General features: G+C 40.8%; 1 protein-coding gene and 1 pseudogene across 2 annotated transcripts in view; both read left to right on the top strand.

Moving 5' to 3' along the window:
- The window catches only part of LOC308309370 (protein NLRC3-like), a 19,298-nt pseudogene extending 14,658 nt beyond the window's left edge, over positions 1–4,640 (top strand). Inside the window, exons 9-10 of the transcript in view lie at positions 4,154–4,226; positions 4,619–4,640. The product of the transcript in view is annotated as a protein NLRC3-like (transcript). The remainder of the gene's footprint in view (positions 1–4,153; positions 4,227–4,618) is intronic.
- LOC308280335 (NACHT, LRR and PYD domains-containing protein 3-like) overlaps positions 1–22,947 on the top strand; it is a gene marked incomplete at both ends in the record, with an annotated part of 149,630 nt that overhangs the window by 23,136 nt on the left and 103,547 nt on the right. The gene's annotated exons all lie outside the window — the stretch shown is intronic.

Genomic DNA, 22,947 nt, shown 5'->3' with positions numbered 1-22,947 from the left:
AACATTGGACGGTCAGAATCCAGGAGATTTATTTTTTGGGGGGGTGCGCAGAAACACGTTGTTTTACAATAGTCCACTATTATAGTTGGTTTTGAAATAATAGCTTGAACAAGTGGTTTTATAGAAGTTGTTTTACAATAGTCCATTATTGTTGACTTTGAAGAGAGATCTTTTGTAGATCCTTATAGGTTGGTCTTTTGTAGATCCCTATAGGTACAGGTTGGTCTTTTGTAGATCCCTATAGGTACAGGTTGGTCTTTTGTAGATCCCTAGAGGTCATGAGTGGTCTTTTGTAGATCCCTATAGGTATAGGTTGGTCTTTTGTAGATCCCTACAGGTTGGTCAGATATTTTGGAGACCCCTTTAGGGTTGTAGTTTGTACTTTGTTCATGTAAACAAGAATACAATGTTTAAGAGCAAGAGAGGAAAACTTGCATTTTGTAGTTTGAACTTATTGTAAAAACTAAAGAAACATATTGTGATTTGAAGTTACAGCAATTAAGTGTAAGAGGAGAGATAATACAATTGTATCATTGTTATTGTTATAGGCATAATAGAGTGTGGATCAGGGATCCTGAGTTAAGGACAGAGTAAAGACGAGATTAAAAGTACCCATTAAAGGCAATCAGTGAAGCTTGTGAGAATAATACAATTAAAGTGTGCAAGGAACAGATCAGAGTCTTTGCATATGTACAAGTAATAGTTAGAACCCATTTACCTACAATTGAAGTGAGAAATGTGTTTGTTTTACAATAGTCCACTGAATTTTATGATTTCAGCTTTGATGTGAAATGATTTGAAGAAGTCAGTATGTATGACACAACCTTTATGTAAGTTATGAGATGAGGAAGTCAGTATGTATGACACAAACCTTATGTAAGTTATGATATGAGGAAGTAGAGTTGGACTTTTGTAAAACAAAATTAATAAATAAACGGTTAAATAAATGGTTAAGAGTAAATAGTGATAAGATATATTAAATGGTTATCATTGAATAAGTATTTGAAGCAAAGTGACAAACGAGAAACATTAAAGAGTGACTCACACATATACAGTACATGCACGCATCACACACACTCAGCGATTGTCTAGGACAGCAAGATAGGCAGTGAATAATACATTTTATCAATTGACAGAGTAGTGGAGAATATCTCTTAATAAAATATTGTTGTTATTGTTTTAATATAGGTGTGATTCCTTAAAGGCTAAGTTGAGCTAATTGTGCCTCATTAGGTCAGATTTGAGCCGATTGTCATTCCATATAGGTACATTTTGGTCAGTTTTATTTGAAGTAAGAGTTATTTGAATCTGTGGTAGGAAACAATAGCATATTTCATTATGCCTACAGATAGCCCCATTGATGTAATGAAGAACAAACATGGCAATGCAGCTGTGAGATACCAGGATGCCTGGGTTAAATGGTCAAGGGGCCAGTGGCCTGCCACAGGTAGCTTTAATGAGCAAGATCTGAAAAATGTGAGGCTTATGGGAGAAGAACACATTAAGAAATTGAGCACGAAGGATAGAGATAAGTGTCATGTGGCACTGTCCCAGTGTGTTCCCAGTGTGGCACTGGGAACTTGAAATTCAATTCAGAGATGAGAAAAGCAAAGGAGAAAAACTTGAGAAGGACAAAAGGGAGGATGCAGAAATGCTTAAATTACAGGATTTAAAACTTAAACAAATTGAAGCTGAAAAACTTGAGAAAGACAAAAGGGAGGAAGCAGAAAAGTTTAAACTACATGCAATTATAAACAAACAAAATGTATTGTTAAAATTCCATAAACAAAGCAATAAAAGAAGGCAAGAGAGCAGCAGCAGCACAGATTCTAACCCTGAATATGATGAAGAGCAGGAAGGAATAGACAAAGAACTGACAAAAACAAAGAATACAGTAAAACCAAAGACCCTGAAGAAGTCACATAAACGGCCTTCCCACAACAAAAGTACTGACCCCTCAAATTTAGGGGCAGGAGCAGCGTCTCAAATGCCCATGAGAGTTGTTGCTTTTGGAGCAGATGAAGGGCATAGAGCTAAAATATTTAGACCATGGGGACCAAACGAACTGAACTCACTGCTTTTCCAGAATAGCCTTCCTGACCCTAAGATATTTCCAAGTTAATTTATGGATAAATTAGAAACAATGACAAAAGTTTATGACATAGTCCCATGTGACCTAACACAGATTATGGAATGTGCATTGGGACCTGGTGCATTTAAGGATTTGGAACATGAAATGGCAATACCAGATGGCACTAAATGGGAGGGAGGTCAAACAATTGACACATGTATGAGAACCATTAAAAATGTGTTAAAAGCATATACAAGGAAGTTTGCTAACATTAACAACATCACAACAGCCTATCAGAAGACCAATGAGGATGTTAGTGACTGGGCCGCAAGATTCAAATCATTATGGGAAACCAACAGTGGGATGGAAGAGAACGAAGCAGAGCCGTTTCAAGTTCAGTATTTTGTCAATGGTCTTAAACTAGATATTAAGAATCATTTACAGACTGTAGTATTGGGGTGGGAATCACAAACAATGCCCGCTATAGTGAATATTGCAATTCAGGCAGAGAGACAGATTCATTCCAATAGACCACAAAACGAAGCACAGGAGGTCAGCATGTTTTATCAAGGTGCCAGAGGGGTACCTACAAAGTCCAGGGGTAGAAAAAAGTGTAGGCGTAAGACATTTCTTTGCTATTTGTGTAGGAAACCAGGACACTTGGCCAGAGATTGCAGATCTAGATAAAATTACGGATGCTACAATTGTAACCAGCCAAGAGTATGCCTTATAATAAAGAAATATGTGTAGGAATTACAAAATGTAAAACGTGGTTGAACATTGATCTCAAGTTAAATAGTTAATCATTAGAGAAATGGTGTCTTTCCTATACAGTTTTGAGGCCTAAACACGATTAATATGCCAGTAATGAGCTACCTATATTCTAAATAATTGTATGTTATGACTAGACTACAATGTGACACTATGATCTTTAACTAACAGTCAGGTTGTCGAATGGCTCATTGAAAGGATTATGATTTTCAGAAATTACAAAAAAGTGTAAACATAGATTTTTAGCTAAATAGTGCATCCTATAAATTGTTTAACGCCTACCCATGGTCAACATGCCAGTTGTGTGAATGCCTCATTTTAAGAATTAATGGACATACAGTATGTGAAACATTTTTGGCTGTATCAAATTGTAAATCTCTGCAGTATTATTAATGTTTTTCCCTTCACATAATTATGGATATACTGACATTTCCAGCCCTACTAAAGTGATTAACAGTGTGATTTTCCACCCAAGTAACACTTATTCCAATAGATATCAAAGGAAACTGTATAATGAGAGACATACAGGGTTTCTTTAGTGGACAAAGGCCTGCCTGGAGTAGTGAGAGCAGAGAGACTGATTCGAGATAGATTCAGGCTACTCAAGGCCATCTGTTCTTTTGCGAGTTGGATTATTTTGAAAATATTCTAGACAAAGTGTGTGAAGTGGGGTTTCTTGTAAATTGATTTGGTGTCTTTATTATAGTGATAATCAATAATGTAGAATAGTATAGTTCACTGGCAATAATATCTACCAAGATTTAGGACAAATTGGAGATCGAATGTGGGAGCAGTTAGTAAGAGAACTGTGTCTGTAAACAAGAGATAATGGAGCTGCTCCTGGAGAAGTTGTTTTGGAACTTTGTTCTTTTGAAACATGTAAACAAGGCACAGACCCGTCTGTGACTCAAGTGGAGAAGTAATCAAGTACATTTACTTGGGCTCTGTAATCAAGTATGGTTTTGAGGTATATTCTTTGTGTTTTCTTGAGTAGTTCCAAATTTCAGTAATTTTATTTCTATTTTACTAGATTTTAAGACAAATATTGGACTGTTATTTCCGCTAGAATCATGAGTGAACAGTAATTATTAGACTTTGAGACTAGGTAGGGGATTGGGCACCCTGAACCTTGGTCTCAACAGGCGGCGGCGGAATCGCAAGGTTCCGAGGGCACGATAAAGACAAGTATATAGTGCTGGGGAGTGACTGAAGGCCACCGTGTCTAATGAAGGGTGAATCAACATCCTGCCGTGGTACCGTCTAGTCGGCGTGATTGTCGCACATGGTAAGACCTATGTGGCAGTGTGGCAGGCAACACGTGGTACGTGGATGACAGTCCACACCTAGCAGAGGGTGTGGTTTTTGGGACGACCTCTGTGAACAGGCAAGACTGGTGAAAACGGTCAAAGTTTTGATTCCCATAGCCAAGTGGGGTCGGGATCAGACCGTCGGCTTCCTCCCTGGGTGACCAATCATCACTACGGGGTCAGGGGTCGCTAACGACTCGGTCACCGGTCGGTCCCATCACAGATGACAGTAAGACCCTAGGGGCCGTCGTGTGGGGCTTAATGTAGAGTCTAGCCACAGTAAGCCAAAAGCGAATGCGTCAGTAGGCGAGCTGTGTCTCCTGTGATCGGTGGGCTTTGAAAAGAAGACACCGGGAAGCAGGAGAACTTGAACTCTCTGTCCAGGGTTGCCTGGGCGCAGACCTCAGGTGGAAAGGGGTCTGCCCGGGACTGCGCCTTATGAAGTGTTCTTTTGAATTTTGATTTACAGGGGATTTGACAGAGGACGCTGAGCAGTCCAGCATTTTGTATGCCTTTTAACCTCTAATTTCTTTTTCACAGAGAAAGCTGAATCATGGATATTGTCCTGTGACAAACACAGGAAGTTTTGTGTTGTTGTTGTTGTTGTTGTTTCCAATTACATCTTGTGTGTGCTAATTGAATAATGCAAATGAATTAACCAGCTTACTAACCCAACTAAACAAACCCAATCATATCAATTCTGAAAGATGATTATATACAGTATGCATGCAAAAGTGGCTTTGTGTGCTATGTTCATCAGTTTGTTTCACAGCGAGGGCCCAGCAGAGCAAAACAACACTCTGCATGTTAAAGTACGCAGTAAATGGCTGAAAAATAAGGATAAGTCCTGATTAGAGCTTCAAATATGGATGAGGCCGTCATTGTGAATCTTCTACCAATCCAATGGAAATACATGCTTTCCACTTGACGTGGGAAGTTTGAAATGGCACATCAGTCACCAGAGATATGAATCGTCTGGGCTGGATGCAGTTGAATGTGCCTTGCAATCTCGAGCGTTGTCTTCGTGTGGAATATATCGTTGGCCAGTGAGATTTTGAGGAAAAGGGGGTGCTGCAGGTTATTAAACCTTGCCCCGGTTTTCCGGTCTCTTTCCTGAGAAGTGCAAGGAAGGGTGATGTCACCCTTGCCTCTGTTTCCAAACGTGCATGGAAATATCGTTGGAATATATCAGTCAAAATGGAGATACCTTCTTGTTCTTTTCCGCTCGAAACGGAATATGTTGTGACGGACAGTCATAACATGGATGGACTCTGAGCTTGTTTAAAGACTCTACACACACACACACACACACACACACACACACACACACACACACACACACACACACACACACACACACACACACACAGAAAACACAAGGTGGTGCCCTTTCCCCCTCCTTTCCCACTTACACACACACACACACACACACCCCAGCCCCACCCCCTTTCCCAAGTCCCATTATGTTTTTTTATTTTGAAACATTCACAGTTACACATACATGTTTTGTTTGATGGGTTATGTCTGTCAATTGATGGCGATCAATTATAATGGAACAACTTGTGTGCCTGATTAGGTTAGCAGGTCGCTGCCTTAATGATGGTGGTAATAAGGAGTGATGAGTGACTTTCCCCTGCAAAAGAAAGCAGGTTTTAGAACTCATCCACAATTGGGTCGATCATTATTGAACCACGATCAATTGACATTCATTTTATTAATTTGTTATGTTGTGATTAGTGTTTTTGTGCTTTTGTTTAAATAGTTCATGTACCAATTTTCCCAATGATGACTTTGATGAGGTATTTTGTTCCCATTAGATGACATTCATTTATTATTTTCATTAGATGTTTTAGAAAGATTGTATTTAATTATCAAAAAAAGGGAGGAATATTGCAGTAGATTAGAGTTTATCATGATTGATTATTTGTGACGTTATAGAGTAGATAAAGTGTTCATTGATTATATTAATATCTAGCCTAATGACACATCATTGATACTGTAAAGCTTGTAAGAGTCTAGATGTCTACCTAGGACTGAGTAGTTATTGTTTTGGTAAAGCCTATCTTGTTATGGTACAGCTTGTTCCAGAGGCCTTGAAGCCACAGTATAATTCTAGTGTTTGACCATTCTTCTTCGCAGAACTCTTTTACCACTGTCCAGAGTGTTAATTGTACTTCTGTCCATGATATCATGTTATATAAACTTGACCACACCACCACCTAATATAATTGTCTTGTCTCCTCATTTTCTCATGATTATTGATTGATCTGAATTCCACCACAGTGGGTTGTCATCTAGCAGCTAGCTGCAGCCTCCAACAATGCAACTAGTTATAAATCAGTGGGTTTCATTCACGCACAACATCATCAACGTGAATATGTTTGCAGGATTGTAATCTTCTCTCCAGAGAGTTTGTCGTGACGTGCCACGGCTAGACGGCCCGTGACGGCTGCCTCTCTCTTTCTGCATGGATATGCAGCGAGCCGCACGCAGTACTCAGTACAAGAGTGAGCCACGAGCTGCTTCGTCTCCGACACGCGACACCTTGTTTTCATATCGATATTCATGCTGCGACACGCATAAAAACGAAGATTATCCCAGTTAAGAAACCAGAGCACTAGAGCAAAATATCTCTGCTCCACTTTGATTTACTACATTCTGTTCTCCCTTCAATGGGTTGTTGCTCTTCAGTCAAGTGAGGTCCCCAAATGATTTTGGAGGAGTCCCCAGCCCAGATCAGATGACAGTGAAGTCATAATTTAAGGACCTAAGGTGGTCTTTACATGAGGACGAATTATTGCGACCGTCAGGTCGCACTTACTATCAAAACCTGCACAAACTGTCAGTCCGTCCGTCAGTCAGTCAGTCCGTCAGTCTGTCTGTCACACCTCACACGTCACACTCTTGCCCTGCTCATATCTCCGCAACCGTTGCCCCGATCCATGCCAGATTTGGTACACACACTCCTTGCCTGCCAAACTACAACCTCCCTGCAGCTCCAGGGACCCCCAGGTCCCTGGGGGACCCCCAGATGTAAAAAATGAGCAAATGTGCAAAAATGACCAAATGACCACCACAACGGGGCTGCTCACGGGGAATTCCCGGGGACCACCGACTCCTGGTGCTTCAGAACGGATGCCAAAGTGATGGCGCCCCCCAGTGGAGGACCCCCTACACTGCAGCTCACATAAAATGCCGTAACTCGGGCTAGGAGCGTCCGGGAGAGCCGGGGCCGGTACCTATTCGTCCGCCAAGGCAACGCGCAGACCCCACCCCTCATTTCTCACATGGCCCTCTTCTAGCGCCACCATGAGGCCGATTCTTGCAAAACACATTTTTGGACACTGCTCCTACAGATTTTGCCCAAAAATCACGCAAATCGGTACACAGTATGTCTACACTCATGTCATCAACATGGATCTGTCCCATATAGCGCCACCATCAGGCTGATTTTTTCAAACACATTTTTGGACACTGCTCCTACAGATTTTGCCCTAAAATCACGCAAATCGGTACACAGTATGTCTACACTCATCTCATCAATATGGATATCCCATATAGCGCCACCATCAGGCCGATTTTTTCAAACACATTTTTGGACACTGCTCCTACACATTTTGCCCTAAAATCACGCTGCGACCTGACGGTCGCTTATCTCCCGATAAGGGAGTCTTACTGGTAGGTAAGACGATAGTTTTTACTAGTGATTCGGCCATTTTGACACACGGAGACGCGTTTTCATGACCCAATGCGATACTTTTTTGAATTTGGGTCTGGAAGTGGATTAGTGCGGTTTCGCATTGTTTTTGCATCGTTTTTGCAGCTGTGTAACCAATGAAAACGACCAAATACGGGAGCATATGATGATGTTGGTCATAGAACCCCCTCTCCCTCCCCCCGAACAGGAGAGGTGTGTGTTTGTCTGTCAGTGTGTCAGACTAACCGAAAATGTATTATTATTTTTTAATTGTAATTAAAACCCAGTCATAGAACCACCTCTCCCTCCTGGAGAGGAATGGTGTGTGTTAAGATGATAGTGAGTCGGCTTTCTTTTTCTCTCCAGTGCGCCCAGCCTCCTCTTCTTCTACCAAGGCACACATGTTGCTTTCATCATTTCATTTAAATATTAAAACAGCGAAATTAAACACAAATATTTCTATAACGTCAGTCAAATTGACATTTCATACGTAGTTTCTTTTTTGTATTTGTTTGGTGTTGCACGACCACCTGCAGCTAAATGCCTCATTAACAGCACGCAACAAAAAGGTTCATAATTGCCCACATGATGTTTCTGTGCCACATGATTATTTGGTTATCAAAATGCTTAGTTTTTGTAGCTATGCCTACACTGTCGCGCGACAAAAATGTTTCCAAAATAACAGATCTGTGCCATGTCACAGTGCATTGTGAGCTTGCATCTCTGCTTTTTTGACTGGGCTACGCACACTTGATATGCAAAATCAATTTATATTGTGCCAAACATCAAATAAAATATTTATGAGTCCATTCTGCACAACATGTGCCAACACGCGTATTTAAAAAATAAAGGAATATGTCAAACAATTACATATTCAGTCGTAGATAAGCTATCACTGAGTTTGTAACCAAATGGACTCTTATATATCTGCTTGTGCAGCCTCTGCATAATAGGCATGCAATTCCACGATTTGTATTTATATATAGTTTCTACAGTTGCATTTAAAATGCAGTTGGCATTTTACAGCACATAATGATGAAAATAGACAATAGCGTGCGGGCGGCCAGGCCACACGGACCCGCCGATGGGGGACCACTCACGCACCGCATGAGATCGACTGGCCGCGCTCGACGCTCGTCCATTTGGTTTCATTTTAAAGAGTTAAGGATCTATAAAGGCCTAAGGGTCTGTTTGGTTACCAACTTTCCTTCATTTAGCAGAGACCAGACCACTTGTAAACCCCAGCACAGCACTGGTGGTCCCTGGACCACTGTTGAGACCCACTGCTGTACTACCTAGGCCTACTGTATTTGCCAGTGCACTAGCCTACAGTATATTCTTACCTCTGATGAAGAATAGCAGCGTTTCACATTATTCTGTGATGGATTGAACCTTGTAAACCACTTTATTCTATTATACATGGGAGCATTACGTTCAGCATCTATTTTGCAATCTGCGGGATCGGAACAGTTTTAATTCATATCCTACGTTGTCAATGTGACGCCGGTGTGTTTTTCGTTCCTTTTTTTTCCACTGTTGTTTGACGAGACAAGTTGAAGTTTTTATATGCAGCAAGTCCAAGTTCAAGTTCCTCTGCCAGCGAGAAGGTGGGGGCGACGCGACCCTCCACTAATTAGGCTTTAATTTATAATAGACTATGCTACTGTAGGCCTATTGATCACATCAACACATAACGCTACACACAAAAGCAAAATAAGTCTTACCTTCGGTCTGGATACATGTGGCTTTAGTTGAAATATTAATCAAAAAAGAATTTCCCCTCAGTATAGGATAAATAATCAATAAAGCTCGCAACCCGGTCTGGTGCATATCGGAAAGCAGCTGTCACAGCTCTTCCTTCAACATAATTTTTTTGGCAATGTTCAGTAGAAAAGGCTTATAATATCCATCCCATGTTTGTTATTTTGTGGTGGGTTAAAATGTATTTATGGAAGCAATGTAGATGATTATCCATTGTAGCCCGGGACTATTGTACTGTAGCCTTGTAAATGTGCAGATCTATAGAGAAAAAAATAAATAATATGCAGCCTATTTGTTTTTTTCTTTCTCTCTCTCTCTCTCTCTCTCTTTTTGACAAGACACAATTAAGTTCAACAGCATAGCCAAATTTAAGTTAATTAATTTCTAGTAGCTTATGGTGTGAATGGGTTCTATACAGAGTGCTTAGTCATGCTCTCTACCATATCGTTATGCTTCTGTGTTGCAGATAGAAGAGACAGAATTTTTTTTCCGACTTTATATTGCCCATCCCCGTAGATAATGTCCAGAAATATGCTCCATATAAATGACGTTCCAACCTTCATCTTCCAGGTGGCAAATGTTGGCGTTTCACCTGGCTAAAAAACCTCTATGATTTAACTTCAGACAACTGGTTGCGCCGCGGGACTGAATATGCGAACAGACGATAATAATATGGATTTGGGAGCATAGCCTAATTACAATGCATGTCTCATTAAAAACAATATATATTTTATATTTGAAGGGTAAATACACTGTATATGTAGGCTGGGAACATGACACATTTTGCTTGAATTCATGCATTGTCAACTTGTCGTGTAAACACAGAAAAACAACGAGGTGTAAACGCAATGTTTTGTGGGTAATAAATCCAAAACGAGACTGGCAGCGTTTTCAAGCGTCCTGGTATAAAGACCCCCTAAGACCCTTTTAATAACAAAAGAATCGAAAAAGACCATTACTGCATCAACAAACTACAAAAAATATAAGAAAACATTTGCCAATGTAAAAAAAAAAGAAAATAAGAAAGGGATCCCTAATTATGTAAGATGAACAATAATGGTGGCCATGACCTGAGGGCAAGTAGAACATAACCTGTGCCTCTGAGACCATAGTGTCAACCCCTGTTTTTTTTTGTATCTTAGACTACTATATAAGATTGACCGACATAATAAAAATAAACGGATATAAATATATATATGTTTAAAAAAAAAAATATATATATATATATATATATATATATATATATATATAATTTTCTTTTTTTTTCCCCGGACCCGGACCTGTTTCAAAAGAATATTTGTGGACCTTCAAGGTTTGTATTTGAGGACCCCTGGTATAGGGTGATTACACTCCTACAGGTTGGGGCAGCACCTGTCAGCAGGGAGTGTTGGGCAGGAGGAGTCGGACGAGGTCCTCCCGGTGGGGGCTCCTCACTGGCAGGTCAGTCAGTAGGATACAACAGCAGTGACAGTAGAAATGTGTGTGGGGAGGAAACCATTGGCATAACAATAACAACTAGATTGGGGATTAAAAGGGGGGTAAAAAGAAGTGTCTACTCTAACAATCAATTTGTTTATACCTGAGCTGCTGATGCATATTATATAAGTTACTAATCTCAACTCAAAGCTTATTTATGAAGCACATTTACAGTGGCCTTGTGGTACGATTGTCTGATTGATCCCCTGGCAGGGTCATATCAATCACAATAAAAATGGGAGCCAATGCCCCGCTGCTTGGTACTCAACATCAAGGGTTGGATTGGTTGGCCATACTAGCGTCATGTCCAGGGGGTGTACTTCTGTATCAAGCTGCCTCATGCTCAGGGGCGTCACAAGGGGGGGGGGGGGGGGGGGGGAGTGGGACTGAGTTACTAGGGCCCAAGGTGGAGGGGCCCTAAAGGAGCTATAGTCAACTTTTTCATTGTAGGGCCGACACTTTGTTTACATCCTAGTCTATAGACTAGAATGTAAACAAAGTGTCGGTCTGACAATGGCCAAAATGATTATTTTATCATTATTTTACACTTTTGTGGTCATTTGTGAATAGAAACACATGTATGAAGCTTATTTTTTTATAAAATATTTTCGAAACATTATGTTTACTTTAGCATCCGTTTTTCAAGAAAAAGTTGACTATAGCTCCTTTAATTAATTTTTATACTTTAGCTATTGAAAAATAGCAGATGTACAAGCTCACAGCACGGCACCGAGTGCCACGCTGCAAGCTTATAGATCTGCTATTTTTGTGAAAATGTGTGCAAATCTTTGAATTATAGGCCTACCGTATTTTTTAAGCGAACATTTGTAACTCAAATTTTCCTTCTGGGGGTCCCTGGAACTAAATATTTTGAGATGGGGTCCGTGGCCAAATACATATCATTTTGGGGGTCCTTCACGTGAAATAGTTTAAGCACCACTGACAGAAACATACTGTAGGTTTAAAAGAAAAAAAATCACACCCAATGTGAAGTGAGCGGTGGTTGTGCTTGCATAACGTCTTCAGACTAGGATTTGAGTCTAGGATGTATAGGCTATGCCACTCACACACGTTTTGCTATGGTAAAACGCTTTGGAAAAAGGCTACAGACATACAACATATGACATCACTAGACAAACATGATGCTACGTACACAGATTTTACTATGGCAAAACGCTGAGGAAAAAGGCTACAGACACACGCACAGCCAATTATAGGAGCGGTTTACCACCGCTCAAAAAGAAAAAAAAAATACACTTATAGAAAGGGTCAAAAATATTCAGACTTGCACAAATTTTCACAACTTTTACAAAATAGCAGATCTACAAGCTCACAGTATATAGTACAATATATCTGCTATTTTTTAAAAGTTAAAGCACAAAATAACGTGTAGGCCTAATAATGCATTCCCAGTCTAAATGGGCTAAACCCCCTCCCCCTATGAAGAACATTCATGGGGACAGACAACAGACACGAAAATCCCTCAACTCCTTGCACATTAACTCCATATTCCTTACCTGTTGTTGTTGTGTAGCAGTTGTCTAAGAAGTCTGTAGAGGCTCAGTGCAGGAGTGGTGTAGTATTAACTGTAGGAGGAATTCAGAATCAGGTTTATTATAGTTAATTAAAACAATCAAATGATAAAAACTAGAGTTGGAATAAAAAAAATGTATGAACTGAACTAACAATAAAATTAAAATTTTAATTACTGTAACTGATACTGCTAATCACGTGTGATTGTGAGCTTGTAGATTAGCTATTTTTGCATTCTTGCAAAATGAGAGGGCCGGCCGGCTGGCCGGCGGGTGGGTGGATATGACCATACAGAAAGATGTGACGTTTCAAGTCTTAGGCTTTACTGCTCTTTTCCTGAACATTAACTGCAAAAACATTTTTTCCACAGGTTTCTTTCCCTGTTTTTTTTTTACACTCCATAATTGTTTTTAGAGAATGGAGTGTATTTTTGCAGGAAAAAAAAGTCAAGAAACTACTCCATTCTCATTGAAAAGCAGAATCCACCTTAGGTAGATTTTAAACTTCAAAGTCAGAGAAAGTCATAAAAATAAAAATAAAAGCTGGTCTACAAGCTCAATGCTCTGCCAATCCACTGGTAAGCGACTGTCTTGCCAATGACAGACAGGCCGTTTGAAGTTTTGAAATGGCACATGTATAGGCCTATAGGCAGGACCACATCAGCCATGACACTCTGACTCAGACATAACCATAAACAAACCATATTTAATTCAAATCGTCATTTTACCTTCATCAGCAGAGGAGACGTTGAAAGAAAAGACGCTGCTTCTTCACATCCAAACGTCGAGTGTCTGAGTTGATCTGAGGGAGTTGTCTCTTCCTCAAACTCTACCAGAACAGCATCTGTGACGTCAGTGTGGTCCAACATGAAACTACGACTCAGGAGGAAATGTTGTTTACATTTGGTTGTTCAGACCTCATCTTTACGTGGTTCTGTCATACGTATATACACAGTAATAGTAATGCATATTCTATAAAATGTATACAATAATATAAATGGTTTGTATAGTTCATGCATGTCAGTCAAAGCATCGTCCATTAATTGCAGTCTGGCCTGCAGTGGATCTGCAATGTTCAAGGTTGTATTAATTGTAATTAACTGTATCCTGTGCACATGTATGTAAGAGCAGAGTGGCTTTTACTGCAGGCATCATAGAGTGATCAAAACTTAACATGTCATATGATTGAACATCATTAACTGCTACTGATTCTGACCCCCAGCCTGAGAATAATGTGTTGCTGAAACTTTTATGGAATGCCTCAATAAAGCTAAGAGTGGGAAAAGACACTGATTGTTGTTATGATTAAAGTATTTCACATGACACTACAGTACATACATAATGTGTAAAAGATGATCATTTTCAGTGTGTTCAAAATATGAAATGAGATTCTACATGGGCAACTGGCAGCCCGGGGACTAACCCTCACTTAATGGGTCAATATATGAACATTTATTTATATTTACACGCATGTTTTCACTTCTAAATACTAGTGAGAGTGCAGATACAATGTGACGCCCTGGAGTGAGTGTGTAAATTAGTGTCCCTTTCCATCAGTAGCCCGAGCCTGTCCTCCATGCATTCTGTCCATACTACTACTACCTACTGTAGGCTGACGCTACTGCTTTTAGCAATCTGGGACTGGTCAGTGATTGACTGGTCAGTGACTGGTCAGTGATTGACTGGTCAGTGATTGCTGATTGATTGTCAGTGATGGAATCCCCACATAATACACAGACAGCAGTGGAAGCGATACATTTAACACAGAGAGAGCTGTGACCTGGGTAACAAACAGGATCAGTAAACAGTCAAGCTAACAGCCACACATACATGCATGGTCTACTCTATACCATTGACTGTCACATACATGGTTAATTCACACTTAAAACAACAATGTCTACTTCATACCATTGACTGTCACATCAATTAACTCTCAAGTTAATCCGTTTTCCGTTGACTTTCAGGCTTTTGTCATCCTGTGTTTTCAATGTCATAAGCAGTAGGCCTATGCATAAACCATATTCACATGGCGTCCATTTTGGCATTTTACATTGAAGAAATACTCAAATAAATTCAAATAAATTAAGGGAACATTTTGTTCCCTTCATTACTTTGAGCAGTATAGTCCAGAGAGACACTGGGAGTGCAGCAGGGCCGGACTGGGATATAAATTTGACCCTGGCATCTTGGCCCAGACCGGCCCACCACAACCGCCGTGAACCGAACATAGTAGATCTACAAGCCACAACGTGTTCCTTCCACACGCTACGTCCAACTGGGGATGCTCCCCCCTGTCAGGTGATAAGAAGTGGCTCGCTCGCTCCTCATGCATTGAAGGAAGCATGAGCTCAGTTCGGGGACCTACCCAGGTTGGCAGAGGGAGAGCAGAGCCCAGGATTACAGCTTAGGCAATTGGCACCGGGCGATAAATGGGTTACAAAATCGTGGGATAAAAAAATAAAATAAAGAAATCTGCAAGCCCACAGCGTGTCGAGGCAGTGACAGGTTATGGGCTTGTATCAGCTGTCATTATGTATGAGTGGGTCTCCTGGGCCACAGTAGCCATGCACTGATTGGGCTGCTAGGCTGCTATTCAGTGGTGGATAAAGTATTCCCATTTCATACTTAAAGTTGTACTATGTAACTTTTTTTATAAAACAAATCTTAAAATTCTCCTAACTATTAAATCACAAAAGTTTTAGAAGATCCGCGCCGTGAATTTCAGCCTGTAAAGCCTTCTCTGTATGTAAACTGAGATCCTTGCCGTGGACCGGATCTCGCGCCAAAATTGCGTCATCACACTACCGGCCAATCACAGCGAGGGTTATACAACTGCCGGCCAATCACAGCGCATCTTGAAGTGGGGTCGCTATGGCAGCCATATTTGTTGTCGCCCGTTTGTACCATCCCTTCTCTAGGTAATTTCGCCTACCAGGCAGGGTGAAGGAGTCCGTATCTCTGGAATTACTGAACGCACAGGAACAAGGGACCCCTTAAAAGATAGATCTCAGCGAGGTGGAGGCAGACGCGGGGGTCTGAAGGTACGAAAAACGTCCGAAAGACGCGGACGCGACCGCGGTTTGCTATAGGGCTAATGACCACTAGTTGGGCATCTTACACAGTATGGCTTTAAGTAAAAGTATCAATACTGCAATGTAGAAATGCTCTGTTACAAGTAAAAGTCCGGAATTCAAAATGTACTTGAGTAAAAGTATGAAAGTATCTGCATCAAAATGTACTTAAAATACTAAAAGTAAAAGTACAAAAATGTTTGAAAATAGCAAATCTACAAGCTCACAACAACATTTTCAAATAGCCAAGGTATAAAATAGTGAGTTACTAGGGCCCTTAATTATTTTATACTTTAGCTATTGAAAAATAGCAGGGTGGGGGGGGACGAAATATTTTGAAATGGGGGGTCCATGACCAAATACATATCATTTTGGGGGCCTTCATATGAAAAAGTTTGAGCACCACTGACATAGAAACATAGGTAAAAAAAAAATAAAAAATAAAAAATAAACTCTTTGAAATATTCAAAGATTTGCACATATCTGCTATTATTTAATAGTTCAAACATAAAATAATGTGCAATGGTGCGTTCCCAGTCTAAATCTGTTAAACCCCCTCCCCTCTATGAAGAACATTCATGGGGGGCCTGCAGTGAATCCTTATACCCAGGGGCCAGGGCCCAGAATTTGGTGTGACACCCCTGATGCAGGAGCATGTACATGGCCTAAAGAGTGATAATATAACTGTCCTTAAATGACCTAGTCAGCTTCAAGACACTGTGGTTCTAACTCACTTCCTCTTAGTGCAACTGCACTTCCTCTTCTCTAGAAGTAAGAGGAAGCAGCTTGTCTGCTGCTCTGACCGCACTGCCCTGCTTTCTACAAGACTTTAAAACCTCTATGCTAAAGGAGGATTTATTTGACCTATTAAAACCTTTCTACAGGACTTTAAAACCTCCAAATAAGACCTGTGACCGATTTTACAAATGCCTTGAAAAACTGTTAGGGAAAAATCTTTGTATGTCAGTGGTGGTCAAACTTTTTCATGTCAAGGACCCCCAGACTCATATGTATTTGACCACGGACCCCCCATCTGAGAGTATTTTTTTGTTGTTGAAGGAAACCCCTTGAAGCAAAGATTTTAATGAAATATGTTCGCTTGTGATTGTAGATCTGCTGTTTTCACTACTTTTGTGCGACAGCCTATGCACACTGCACAGTGAGTGAAGGTATATATTCATACGTCATTTCATAACGTTTTCATAACAGATTCAGACCCATTCATTCTGTAGCTTAAACAAAAGTATTTATTTTCACACATAATGAAATATTAGTAAAGTCCAATCCAACTGAATTCATCATCAGAGACATTCATTCATTCATTCATCACTCCAGACCATGGCCCTCATTTATCAACGTGGTGCAGATAAAAATTTGGGTGTACACCGAAATTTAGGGAAGTCTCGACATTTATCATTTCAACTTGACTTTGACGTTGGCGTAGGGTAGGATCAAATCTCACGTCAAGTCCATTGTAGACGTGCGGAGCAGCATTGTCTAACTATTTGACAGGCAATGGACACATGTATCCACTTGAAAATGTATATCCAACACAATAATAAATAATCCTGTGAAAATATAACATTTTATAAAAGCATATTATAGCCAGCTACATCATGGACATGCACGCCGATTTTATTTCCAAGTTACAATGACAAGCAATTAAAATCTAGCAACATGGAAGCAATCTACTGTTAAGTGCTTTAACAGTCTAAATCTTAAGATTGCAGACCTGGCTCAGAACAAGCACATATAGCCAGCGAAAGCATGCGAGAGCATTTTCGGGTCCAGCGCGGCCGCTGTGATCTCACATTACCGTGAGGCATGAGCCTCCAATTTATACAGTGACCGTGACGCGAGTCCTTTTAAATATGGATAAAACCCGAAGGTCCAAACCTGACTGTGCCCAGCCCAGCGCACGCACGCTGCGGATGATTTATTTGGGGGTCCACGGCCCACCAGGGAGAAGACCAGCCCGTGCGGGAACGGTACATGATTGCAAGTTCAAGCACTAAACGTGCATTGTGCTCCTCGCCGAAATTATTTGCATTAAATGTATATCCAAAACGTAACTGTGGGGTCTCTCAATTTATACAGTAGCTACAGTACTGTAGTAGGCCTACACTATGCTGGAGTTAATGATGAAACCCGACGTGGTGAGCCCATGACATTCTTTTCGTGGACCATGAGGTATATACAAGTGTGTCTTATATGGAGTCATGTATTAAGGATAAAACCCACCCGACGCTTCAAACCTTCAGATTATAACTGCCTCCTTGTCAGTATCTATCAGTAACATCGCATGCACGGCATCCTGTGGTTTCGGGAATACATGATTTAGCTTTCTTATTTTTTCTTTTTTTATGTAACCACTCAAACGCGCACTGCGCCGTCGCCGATATTGGGTTAAATTAATATATTCCATTTGTGACAATGACTGGTGTGGTGTCACTCATGTAGGCTGCAAGCTTACTATACAAAATAAATGGTAATAATTAGGGATGTCCCGATACCACTTTTTTGCTGACCGAGTACGAGTACTTCATTGTGAGTACTCGCCGATACCGAGTACCGATACGAGTACAATTAATAATTAAAAAAATAATAATAATTAAAAAAAAAACAATGTCTTTAAATTATGTCGCTTTTTTATTTTCTCATCAGATGTTCCTCACTTTCTGGCTGTAACACATTAAATGGCATTGCTTTACCAGAACATGGCACAACTGCCGCACATTTCACTTTCTTTTCAAGTTTAGCCAATAACATTCAGTGCATTTCTTTCAGTAGCACATAATAACAGAAAAATAAAACAAGTAGCAACGACAAAGTCCAGGACTAAGTCTTTTAGTGCATTTCTTTCAGTAGCACATAGCATACAAAAACAGTGCTGCCTGTGGGTAATAACTTAGTACTACTAAGGCTTTTACAGACAAGTCAGAGGTTTTTTTTCCAAAAAATAAATACAATAAAATAAAATAACACTTATTTAAAATAAATCAGCACTAAAGTAAGTCAGCACAGCAGCCTGTATTTTACATCCTGGATGGGTTAGAGGGTCATGGTAAAGAAAGAGTGTGTGTGTGTTGTGTGTGTGTGTGTGTGTGTGTGTGTGTGTGTGTGTGTGTGTGTGTGTGTGTGTGTGTGTGTGTGTGTGTGTGTGTGTGGTCTGTCAGAGAGAGAAAGAGAGAGAGAATTATACAGAGGGCAAGAAAAGACTAGGCTGATAGTGATGATAATATAAAACATCTTCCCTGAATATGAAATAAAAGTAAACATCTTTCCTCAATGACATGCTACATGCAGTGCTACACAATTAGTAAAGTAAACTGGTAACTTTCAGTACCACATACAAAATACAAACTTAAGAAGAGCAACTTAAAAATATAATTGTGAGGAGGCCATCTGTGAGGAAGAATAATTCTCTTTCTCCTCTTTCTCCTCTGGGAAAGGGGGCAGGTTCTTTTTTATGAAGAGCAGCATCTCTGCATGCTCAGCTGTGATCCTGTTTCTGGTTTCATCTACAATGTGTGACACTGAGCTAAACAGCCTTTCACTGTCTACACTGGAACAGGGAGCTGAGAGATATCTGCGAGACATTTGGGCCAGAGTGGGAAAGCGCACTTTGTTAACACCCCAGTACTGTAGTGGGTTGGTATCCTTGGGAGACAGGGACTCTCCCAGGTATTTCTCCAACTGAACGGCCCCACCTACTGGTGCTGCACTCTGTGCTGCTGCTGCTTGCTCATTTGCTATCTGATCATACACACTGTCCAGACTGTTACTGGCCTGGTCCCTGTGTTTCTTTTTGGCAGGAGGTGCCTCCTGGCCCTCCACAACCTCTCCTTCAGGGGCAGACAGCTTCTGCAGCTCCAGTCTCACCATCTCTTTGGCTTCTGCAGCAGTGTTGGCGTTTGAGAAGAAAGAAACTTTGTACCTAAACAGAGAAAAAAAAAAATGTCTTAGTACAGATCTCTTTCCCCCACACACACTATCTCCCCCTCACTCTCTCACTCCCCCCCCCCCCCCCCCCCCCCACACACACCCTCCCTCTCACACACACACACACACACACACACACTCTCCCCCTCCCTCCCTCCCCCTCTCTCTCTCACTCACACACACACACACACACACACACACACTCTCCCTCCCTCCCTCCCTCCCTCCCTCCCTCTCTCTCACACACACACACACACATGGTGGTGTGTGCGTGCGTGCGTGCATGCCTGCATGTGTGCGTGGTCTGTGTGGGACGCGGACATGGGAGTGAACTTGAAGCGTGGAGTAAACTCTCTTCTATTGGCTTTCCTTTCGTTGTTAGGTCGTATTCGGGTTGTTCTAGTCGTAAAATTGGGGGGTTTCGAGAATAATTAAGGGCGTGTTATTTAAATTTCAGCCTGCGCATTTATCAACGCTGGGATCAAATGTACGCCAGGTGTGTCTGTTTAGGACGTTTTCGTAAATGCCACGCAAACGTTGCCCTAAGCAAATTTTGGGGGGAAAAATACACTGTTTTTTACATTCCATTGATAAATGAGGGCCCATGAATGCAGTTTTCACTATGGTGAAAGAAATGCAAATGCCCTCTTTCCATGACATATCTGAAGTGCAGCATTCAGGAGAATTGCTTTGTCCTAATTGATATTGAAATAATTGCCATCCCTGTGTAGAAATCCATGGGGAAATCTCGCTCTTTCGAACGACCGTCATTTCAACAAAGGAGCGTCGGGAGGGTTAGCGACACACCCCACAGAGGTTAGGGTTAGGGTAAGGGTTTGGGTTGGGTGTCGAAAAGATGACACCTCCAGTATTGACTTGATTATGCTTAGTTTAGAGTGATATCAAGTACCGAATTAGCCAACTTCCAAGCTCACAACGTGTCGCAGTGCCACACGTTGTGAGCTTGGAGGTCTGCTATTTTCAATATCTTCACCCAAAGGCCCTTTTGGAAATGTACAGTCCCTGCCTCTCTAACATTCTCTGCACGTCCATGTTCAAAACCGTAGACTTTACCACTTAATCGCTGTGCTTCTTTTGAAAATGCTTTGCAAATAAATAATCCAACAACAGTGCACATGAATCTGTAGGGGAATTGTTGGTAGCGAGTACAAAATATATCTATTTCACTTAGCCTACTCTGTACTGTAACTGTAAAGGTGTAGTGGGACAAATAAAGTGAGGTTTAATTTCTTGTATTCCTGTTACTGGTGATTGGGTTTATTAGGCTCCACATTAGCTGGTGCAGAACATCGGCTAATCTATATCTTAAACAACCATTCTTAATCTCAATCTGTGTTATGCCTAATCTATGCTCTGCTGTATGACAGTGGCAAGTACAGAAAAATACAAAACCACAAGCTCACAATACCTCAGGTCTGTGCGTGGCATGTTGTGAGCTTATAGATGGCTTTAGTTGTGCTCACTGCTTTGCTTTCTTTTGAAACAAAATACGTTGTTTTTCCTCAGACCGTTTTATTTCTCTTACCTTTAATTATTTAATTTTAGTGAGCTGGCTTTCTGCAACTCGGAGCCTGTGAAAAGCCTGGTTTCCATTTGCTGTTCAGTGTTCATATCCTGTCTAGAGCCCGCCTACTGCATCTGCTAGTTTCCACACACACAAAGGGTACGGTCACACTGTGGACGCTTCGGCTCGAAACTCCCATCCACTCCCATTATAAGGGAAAAAACGGACATGACGTACTCCGCGCCCGCCGGGACGCATTCGAGCTGTTTCCAGGTCGGGTGGACGAGCCACGCGCTGGGGGTTCATGGTTCAGCACTTCTGTACTCTCACCCGGCAGTGATGCTCACTATCCAATGGGACAGAACGTCCTGTGGAGCTGGTTTTTACCTTGTAGTTTTCGTTCAGTCATCGATCTCTCAAAATACAGAGGGAATGCATGGAAGATATTTCAAAACAAACGGCCAGACACATACTTCAATAAACACATCAATAAATAAATGTAAACACCTTGTTGTTGTTGAATCGCCGCCAGACTAATTTCCACTGTTTCTCCCATCTGAATAGCTTGTGTGAGCATATTATAATACAGAATTGCAGAATATTATTATCCAAAATACATATTTTTATTAACTCTCCAGTTACACATAGCCTAATCACACACAAACGTGGGCTACAAAAAACTAATAAAAATGAAACATCTGTGCTTTATTGTCATAAATAACCATCTGTCATTAATAACTATTGATGTAATTCACATATAGCCTATTAAACCCTCTATTCTCAGTAATAACGGACCCACATTTCTTTGACTGCATTATTTATATAAATCTTTACCAAAAATAGCCGATCTACAAGCTTACAACACAACACAGAGCGACACGTTGTGAGCTTGTAGATCGGCTATTTTTGGCTTATTCCCCTCCAGAATATGCATAGCTGGGGTTCATGTGGTTATTGTAATGATGTTTTCATATTTGGCTTGATTGATTGAAGAATGTATAGGGATGCATAGGAAAAAGTACAGTTCATGACTGTACAAATCACTGGTACAAGGTCAACTAAAAGGATATCATAGTATGCTTTTTGGCTAATTTACACTGGAACCACTTTATGTATCTCATATAACATTGAAAGAGGTGGAAAGAACAGTACTTTGCATAGGGAATTGTCAGTAAAACAAAATGGGAAAAAAATAAAAAAGCAGTCACAAAAAATAAAATAGGCTAACAGGGGGAAAATAAATACAACAAAGGAAAGGTCTCTAGTTTCAGGTGGTGCACTAATGTTTTCATATTTGCTGGATAGGCCTACTGTGGAATTATATTATTTATATTGCACATGCATGTTTTCATGTTGAGTAGTGTAGGGTAGGCTACATCCTTTGATCTGTCCTTCTGCAAATCGCGCTAGTCAAAAGAACTACATGTCCTTCTGACCAGCGCCATGTTGACTCTCCCATAATGCAGCTCGGGGCTCACAGGAACAGCCGAGGATGATAGGATATGGAATTACACCAGGCGCGATTTCGAGACAGTTCCGAGCCGAAGCGTCGACAGTGTGACCGTACCCATACATGCACTCACACCCTTTCCCTTTCCACTCTAGACCAGAAGTGCAAACTGCAAAGTGAATCTAACTCATCCCAAGTGCAGAGCAGGCTAAACCATTTTGGCCTTTTGTAAGGGGTGAGAGGAGCCACAAAGAGCCTCCATTATATTATATATTTATTTTTGATACTAAGTTCAGTCTCTTCATCGATTTTATTCTGATAATCTTAATTCAATTATGACTATT

Source organism: Nannobrachium achirus (assembly GCF_963921795.1).
Source record: "Nannobrachium achirus genome assembly, chromosome: 24".
NCBI lineage: Eukaryota > Metazoa > Chordata > Actinopteri > Myctophiformes > Myctophidae > Nannobrachium > Nannobrachium achirus.
Note: the sequence above shows the minus strand (reverse complement) of the source record. Positions and strands in the feature narration are given on the sequence as shown.